The following is a 9,566-nucleotide window of genomic DNA, read 5'->3' as shown; positions in this document are numbered from 1 at the left end:
CCCTTCGGATTTGACCATTTGCGATGTCCTCTAACAACGCTAACGCAGCCATTTTTAAAACAATTTTCTTCATCCATTGCGCATGCTTTTATAGCCACCCATATAATTGCAAGGTGTGTTAATTGTTCATTAGTGTGTCTCTGATGTGCAAATCACTCTGAGTCATTGTTTTCACCTTTTTTCCCAGTTTCCCAGCGTCACCTCTAAGTGTCGCCAAAGGAACAATAGCTGTAGAAACGTGCGTACGACAGCTCTGGAGCTGGCGTGGGGACCGCACATTTTTACGGTCATTTCACGTTTTGTACATCTGAACGTGAGCGTGGAAAAGGACGTACGCCACGTTTTTGTGCGTACGCAACCTTAGTACATGAGGCCCCAGGGGCCTCATGTACTAAGACTTGCGTGGATTTCATACTGAAACTTGGCGTACGCCAAAACCCAGAAACTGTCTTACGCACAAATAAATTCAGATGTATCATAGTGTGCGAACGCATGGATCCAAGCACGTTTCTTTTGTGCATCTCGATCAACGTGGAATTGAGCGCACATGCCGAGGGGCCAAACTCCTCCCTGTCCACGCCCTCATTTAAATATGCAATTTCATTTAAATAGGCCTCTGGACCTGAGATTCACCTCTTAATCCGATCACCTGGCACCATGAACAGAGGCAAAAAACGAAACTTCACGGAGTCTGAGCTCGAGATTTTGCTCCACGAGGTAGAAATGCGCAAGCATATGCTATTGGAACCCTGTCAACAGGGATAAATGCAAAACAAAAGAGAAGTGAGTGGGAGTGTGTTTGCGAGGCCGTAAATGCAGTGGGGTCTCAGCAGCGCACACACTCTGAAATTAAAAAAAAGTGGTCAGACCTCAAGGTGGAGGTGAAGCGGAGGGTTTCTGCCCACCGCCGAAGCGTGACCGCAACAGGTGGGTGAGCGCCACACAGCCAGGAGCCAGGGGTTGTCCGTGCCCACACAGGTGCTGAACACGCTGGGGTTCCTGGCAACAGGGGCCTTCCAGCGGGAGCTGGCCGATCGGTCAGGAGTGTGCCAGTCCACCCTGAGCCGAGCCATGCCAGCTGTGTGGGACGGAATCATCATATGAGATTAATATGAGTCCAGACCGGCCTCATATGCATTAATGCATTAATATGAGATAATTAATGCATTCAAAGCCGAGCCACGCCGCCTTGCCCTGTGAATTCAGTTGCAGCGCAAATATGGCAGCAAATACGTTACATTCTTAACCCAGCAGCGGTGTTGTTCAGATACTGATTAAATGGGTTTGTTAACCATGCGTAATAGTATGGCTCCATGCGTTGCGTACGCACAAAACGGGGCTGAAATTGGCGTACGTGACTTTCCACGCCAAGGTTGTGATCTATAAAAAAACAACTTGACGGGAGAATGTGCGCAGCCTTAAGCAAACTCTGACCCATGCGTACGCATGGTTTGGAGGAAAAGGAGAGTTGGCGACACAGATGGTGTGGTGGTGAACTGAAGTCAGACGGAAGAACTGTAGAGTGAGAAGAACGATTATGTTTTATCATCGCCCTTCATAAATTTAATTTCAACCCGTATCATGCGTTAAATCTATGTAATCAGAATAATTTAAGTCAACTGCGTTATTTCTAAGTTATAACTCCAGAAATATCTCCTTAGAGATAAAAAGAAATTCTCTATATTTAATCCCGTCACTCCATACTGTCCACTGACGGCGCGACTGCATGGAATAAAGCATCCGTCCAACATTTGTCAATAACATAATATTTTTATGTGACACTGTAAACACATAATCAAATGTCAATTAAATCCCAAGTGTGAAAAACCAAGCCACACTCCTCATCACAATCGTTGTCCGTTACTCTTGATGCTTTTCATGACAAATCAGGCATTAAAAAGGGGTTATGTTCAAGAACATTTTACGTGGGTGATTACAAACTGTTTATCCAAGGCGTTCTCGTCAGTCTTATTACCGTAACCCTATAAATACAGAGGTGAGCGCCGTGGTAATGCTGCACCATATGGCACTTCTGGCGGACCATGCAAATGGCAGGATTCGGAGGGATAGGGTATTTAGGGACCATAACGATTTATTGGTAGGCTACATAAAAATATGTAACTCTATGTCAGACAGTGGCGATTTTGGTTTCGAAACTCTGGTGGGGCCCATGCAGGAAAATATTATAACGCAATCCAGAAATACCACATATTACTACCATCACAAAAAAAGCAGTAGCAAGTGACAGAGGGGACCAAAATTGCTGAATAATGCCATCACTCAAACGCGAATCTGACGACATATATTAGGCTATTATAGCAATAGCACCACCAAATGGCAGCGTTCAAGATCTCACAATATCAAAACTCAAGAAAACAACAACGTGGCAACAATAAAAACACAACGGCGCACACCCTTTACACAGCAATCAATATACAAAGCCACCACTCACAATATACCAAAAAAAGAAGAAGTATGGTTTAAGTTGCATTAAGTTTGCAGGCCACCATACTGTACAATTAACAATGAATCTAGCCTGATAGAGTGTGTTAGCAGGAGCACTACTAACACAACAGGAGTCCAACAGTGCAACAACAGAAAAGTAGACGAGACGAGTTTTAATCTTCAGCCTCAAAGCATATTTATTTTATAGTGAATAACTAAACTGCTCTTCCAGCCTTCATGTTGGGAGCGGGCTAAGAGAATGATCAAGTCCGGAACATTCATATTAATAGGGGGCATGACGTCACCAATCATATCACATCTATTATCAAACTGATAACGCCCCCTTGTGGTGTGGAACAGATATACAGTACAGAATACATCACAGTCAATCATACATACTCAACAGAGTGGTTGCCTATTCAGACCTGGATAATCCTGGGTGAAAATTTAAGTAAGTTTGGGCTAAGATGGTAATTACCTGTGCTTTAAGGACAGTGCTGTCTGGTCTCCTTTGTGTGGCTGAGGTGAAACGCAAGCATTTTTTTCCGCTTGAACCACTCCTGGTTGAACGATCTATTCTTGTCCTTTCCCTCTTGAATAATGATTAAATCCGTCGGGCGATGTGGTCCCAAACGTTTTATCTCCAACTTCTGTTCAAGTGCTAAATCTCACATGAGACAGATACTCAACACGATTCATCATTTAATGAATGAAACGTCCATTTGTTGTTATTTACTGTAACAGTAACTGTAACAGTTAGCCAGCTAGCAAGATCTGATCGGCTCCCGCCGTAAACCCCGCCCTTTCTACAAATCAGCCAATGAGAAGAGCTTTGGGGCACTAAACTTCTGGCCCCACCGCCGAAACAGAAGCGGGCGCTGCGCACGCGCTTGCTCGCGCAACAGCACCAGTTTTCTACAGTGCAGCAGACGGGGCCATCTCGGCTGTGCCCCACCGAGCGGAACAGAAGAGACGGAGCAACGAACTATTTCACACACAACTACTACACTACAACAATTGCGTTCATCAAATTAAAACTGCGGACATGTAATTAATTATTAACAATTAATGTATTATTAACTTATGCTCAATGACATTTAAAAAAAAGAAAAGAAAAGTATAATCGTGCCCTGCACGTCAGCGTTCTCTGGTGGGGCCGTGCCCCACTGGCCCCTAATGCAAAGACGCCACTGATGTCAGACCACTTCTTTTTTAATTCTGGGACAGTGCGCTCCGTGCTACTGACAGAGTTCACTGCTGCAGCAACATGTTGCCACTCACTCTGCTTTTTGTTGTTGGCGATCCCAATCCCGTGACCGCCGAACAAAACTACCTTTCGGGCCTCCATCTCACCCACAAGTGTCTCCACTTCAACCTCCGTGAAATTTCGCTCTTTTGATTTTCTCAGTACTTCTGCCATTGTTTCCAACAAGACATAATACCGGCATCTGAGTCTGTTTTATATGCAGATCGCATTCATGAGGTCATTTGCATTGACCATTTATGGTTAAAAAGGGGCGTGTAGAGGGCGGAACGTGAAGCTGATTCAGCTGCGCACAATTGTAGTCAGTATGTGATTTATAAATCAAAGATTGCGTACAGGTGTGCGTACGCAGTGTTTTATAAATCCGAATATTTTTTGGTGCACGCAAAACTTGGCTTCTGGGCGTACGCTCATTTTTAGTAACGATCCCACGCACAGTTTTATAAATGAGACCCCTGGGCCAGAACTGGCCCCGTACAGTTACTAATGCCATGACGTGTGGTGCGGATCTGGCCCAGATCCGCGACTCATATTTTACATCTGGGGCTCATCTGGCCCTGGTCTGTGATCCATATCTGGGGCTCATCAGGCCCTGGGGCCTCATGTACTAAGACTTGCGTGGATTTCATACTGAAACTTGGCGTACGCCAAAACCCAGAAACTGTCTTACGCACAAATAAATTCAGATGTATCAAAGTGTGCGAACGCATGGATCCAAGCACGTTTCTTTTGTACATCTCGATCAACGTGGAATTGAGCGCACATGCCGAGGTGCCAAACTCCTCCCTGTCCACGCCCTCATTTAAATATGCAATTTCATTTAAATAGGCCTCTGGACCTGAGATTCACCTCTTAATCCGATCACCTGGCACCATGAACAGAGGCAAAAAACGAAACTTCACGGAGTCTGAGCTCGAGATTTTGCTCCACGAGGTAGAAATGCGCAAGCATATGCTATTGGAACCCTGTCAACAGGGATAAATGCAAAACAAAAGAGAAGTGAGTGGGAGTGTGTTTGCGAGGCCGTCAATGCAGTGGGGTCTCAGCAGCGCACACACTCTGAAATTAAAAAAAAGTGGTCAGACCTCAAGGTGGAGGTGAAGCGGAGGGTTTCTGCCCACCGCCGAAGCGTGACCGCAACAGGTGGGGGGACGGGAGTGGGGGAACTCTCCCCCTTCGATTTGAGAGGGGCCGCTTTGATTGGTGACACAGCTCTCACCGGAGTGGTGGGAGCCCATGAAGGGGACACCGATCATCCCCAAGGAAAATATGCTGAAGTCATAAATGCTGTAATTATACTGGTCATACAATTGGCTGCTTGCAATACACATAAGTCGTGTGTCAAGATGCCAGGATATTAAAGACTTTGACTCGTGTTTATTAACTTAATTTTTTTATTTTTTAATAGACAAGCAAGGAGAGGGCACGGATTGCTCCGTCGGCCCCGGCGTGTCCTCCGTCGGCCCCTGCGTCTCCTCCGTCGGCCCCGGCGTCTCCAGCGCCCTTCGGATTTGACCATTTGCGATGTCCTCTAACAACGCTAACGCAGCCATTTTTAAAACAATTTTCTTCATCCATTGCGCATGCTTTTATAGCCACCCATATAATTGCAAGGTGTGTTAATTGTTCATTAGTGTGTCTCTGATGTGCAAATCACTCTGAGTCATTGTTTTCACCTTTTTTCCCAGTTTCCCAGCGTCACCTCTAAGTGTCGCCAAAGGAACAATAGCTGTAGAAACGTGCGTACGACAGCTCTGGAGCTGGCGTGGGGACCGCACATTTTTACGGTCATTTCACGTTTTGTACATCTGAACGTGAGCGTGGAAAAGGACGTACGCCACGTTTTTGTGCGTACGCAACCTTAGTACATGAGGCCCCAGGGGCCTCATGTACTAAGACTTGCGTGGATTTCATACTGAAACTTGGCGTACGCCAAAACCCAGAAACTGTCTTACGCACAAATAAATTCAGATGTATCATAGTGTGCGAACGCATGGATCCAAGCACGTTTCTTTTGTGCATCTCGATCAACGTGGAATTGAGCGCACATGCCGAGGGGCCAAACTCCTCCCTGTCCACGCCCTCATTTAAATATGCAATTTCATTTAAATAGGCCTCTGGACCTGAGATTCACCTCTTAATCCGATCACCTGGCACCATGAACAGAGGCAAAAAACGAAACTTCACGGAGTCTGAGCTCGAGATTTTGCTCCACGAGGTAGAAATGCGCAAGCATATGCTATTGGAACCCTGTCAACAGGGATAAATGCAAAACAAAAGAGAAGTGAGTGGGAGTGTGTTTGCGAGGCCGTAAATGCAGTGGGGTCTCAGCAGCGCACACACTCTGAAATTAAAAAAAAGTGGTCAGACCTCAAGGTGGAGGTGAAGCGGAGGGTTTCTGCCCACCGCCGAAGCGTGACCGCAACAGGTGGGTGAGCGCCACACAGCCAGGAGCCAGGGGTTGTCCGTGCCCACACAGGTGCTGAACACGCTGGGGTTCCTGGCAACAGGGGCCTTCCAGCGGGAGCTGGCCGATCGGTCAGGAGTGTGCCAGTCCACCCTGAGCCGAGCCATGCCAGCTGTGTGGGACGGAATCATCATATGAGATTAATATGAGTCCAGACCGGCCTCATATGCATTAATGCATTAATATGAGATAATTAATGCATTCAAAGCCGAGCCACGCCGCCTTGCCCTGTGAATTCAGTTGCAGCGCAAATATGGCAGCAAATACGTTACATTCTTAACCCAGCAGCGGTGTTGTTCAGATACTGATTAAATGGGTTTGTTAACCATGCGTAATAGTATGGCTCCATGCGTTGCGTACGCACAAAACGGGGCTGAAATTGGCGTACGTGACTTTCCACGCCAAGGTTGTGATCTATAAAAAAACAACTTGACGGGAGAATGTGCGCAGCCTTAAGCAAACTCTGACCCATGCGTACGCATGGTTTGGAGGAAAAGGAGAGTTGGCGACACAGATGGTGTGGTGGTGAACTGAAGTCAGACGGAAGAACTGTAGAGTGAGAAGAACGATTATGTTTTATCATCGCCCTTCATAAATTTAATTTCAACCCGTATCATGCGTTAAATCTATGTAATCAGAATAATTTAAGTCAACTGCGTTATTTCTAAGTTATAACTCCAGAAATATCTCCTTAGAGATAAAAAGAAATTCTCTATATTTAATCCCGTCACTCCATACTGTCCACTGACGGCGCGACTGCATGGAATAAAGCATCCGTCCAACATTTGTCAATAACATAATATTTTTATGTGACACTGTAAACACATAATCAAATGTCAATTAAATCCCAAGTGTGAAAAACCAAGCCACACTCCTCATCACAATCGTTGTCCGTTACTCTTGATGCTTTTCATGACAAATCAGGCATTAAAAAGGGGTTATGTTCAAGAACATTTTACGTGGGTGATTACAAACTGTTTATCCAAGGCGTTCTCGTCAGTCTTATTACCGTAACCCTATAAATACAGAGGTGAGCGCCGTGGTAATGCTGCACCATATGGCACTTCTGGCGGACCATGCAAATGGCAGGATTCGGAGGGATAGGGTATTTAGGGACCATAACGATTTATTGGTAGGCTACATAAAAATATGTAACTCTATGTCAGACAGTGGCGATTTTGGTTTCGAAACTCTGGTGGGGCCCATGCAGGAAAATATTATAACGCAATCCAGAAATACCACATATTACTACCATCACAAAAAAAGCAGTAGCAAGTGACAGAGGGGACCAAAATTGCTGAATAATGCCATCACTCAAACGCGAATCTGACGACATATATTAGGCTATTATAGCAATAGCACCACCAAATGGCAGCGTTCAAGATCTCACAATATCAAAACTCAAGAAAACAACAACGTGGCAACAATAAAAACACAACGGCGCACACCCTTTACACAGCAATCAATATACAAAGCCACCACTCACAATATACCAAAAAAAGAAGAAGTATGGTTTAAGTTGCATTAAGTTTGCAGGCCACCATACTGTACAATTAACAATGAATCTAGCCTGATAGAGTGTGTTAGCAGGAGCACTACTAACACAACAGGAGTCCAACAGTGCAACAACAGAAAAGTAGACGAGACGAGTTTTAATCTTCAGCCTCAAAGCATATTTATTTTATAGTGAATAACTAAACTGCTCTTCCAGCCTTCATGTTGGGAGCGGGCTAAGAGAATGATCAAGTCCGGAACATTCATATTAATAGGGGGCATGACGTCACCAATCATATCACATCTATTATCAAACTGATAACGCCCCCTTGTGGTGTGGAACAGATATACAGTACAGAATACATCACAGTCAATCATACATACTCAACAGAGTGGTTGCCTATTCAGACCTGGATAATCCTGGGTGAAAATTTAAGTAAGTTTGGGCTAAGATGGTAATTACCTGTGCTTTAAGGACAGTGCTGTCTGGTCTCCTTTGTGTGGCTGAGGTGAAACGCAAGCATTTTTTTCCGCTTGAACCACTCCTGGTTGAACGATCTATTCTTGTCCTTTCCCTCTTGAATAATGATTAAATCCGTCGGGCGATGTGGTCCCAAACGTTTTATCTCCAACTTCTGTTCAAGTGCTAAATCTCACATGAGACAGATACTCAACACGATTCATCATTTAATGAATGAAACGTCCATTTGTTGTTATTTACTGTAACAGTAACTGTAACAGTTAGCCAGCTAGCAAGATCTGATCGGCTCCCGCCGTAAACCCCGCCCTTTCTACAAATCAGCCAATGAGAAGAGCTTTGGGGCACTAAACTTCTGGCCCCACCGCCGAAACAGAAGCGGGCGCTGCGCACGCGCTTGCTCGCGCAACAGCACCAGTTTTCTACAGTGCAGCAGACGGGGCCATCTCGGCTGTGCCCCACCGAGCGGAACAGAAGAGACGGAGCAACGAACTATTTCACACACAACTACTACACTACAACAATTGCGTTCATCAAATTAAAACTGCGGACATGTAATTAATTATTAACAATTAATGTATTATTAACTTATGCTCAATGACATTTAAAAAAAAGAAAAGAAAAGTATAATCGTGCCCTGCACGTCAGCGTTCTCTGGTGGGGCCGTGCCCCACTGGCCCCTAATGCAAAGACGCCACTGATGTCAGACCACTTCTTTTTTAATTCTGGGACAGTGCGCTCCGTGCTACTGACAGAGTTCACTGCTGCAGCAACATGTTGCCACTCACTCTGCTTTTTGTTGTTGGCGATCCCAATCCCGTGACCGCCGAACAAAACTACCTTTCGGGCCTCCATCTCACCCACAAGTGTCTCCACTTCAACCTCCGTGAAATTTCGCTCTTTTGATTTTCTCAGTACTTCTGCCATTGTTTCCAACAAGACATAATACCGGCATCTGAGTCTGTTTTATATGCAGATCGCATTCATGAGGTCATTTGCATTGACCATTTATGGTTAAAAAGGGGCGTGTAGAGGGCGGAACGTGAAGCTGATTCAGCTGCGCACAATTGTAGTCAGTATGTGATTTATAAATCAAAGATTGCGTACAGGTGTGCGTACGCAGTGTTTTATAAATCCGAATATTTTTTGGTGCACGCAAAACTTGGCTTCTGGGCGTACGCTCATTTTTAGTAACGATCCCACGCACAGTTTTATAAATGAGACCCCTGGGCCAGAACTGGCCCCGTACAGTTACTAATGCCATGACGTGTGGTGCGGATCTGGCCCAGATCCGCGACTCATATTTTACATCTGGGGCTCATCTGGCCCTGGTCTGTGATCCATATCTGGGGCTCATCAGGCCCTGGGGCCTCATGTACTAAGACTTGCGTGGATTTCATACTGAAACTTGGCGTACG

Source organism: Gadus morhua, chromosome 1, assembly GCF_902167405.1.
Source record: "Gadus morhua chromosome 1, gadMor3.0, whole genome shotgun sequence".
Lineage (NCBI taxonomy): Eukaryota > Metazoa > Chordata > Actinopteri > Gadiformes > Gadidae > Gadus > Gadus morhua.
Note: the sequence above shows the minus strand (reverse complement) of the source record.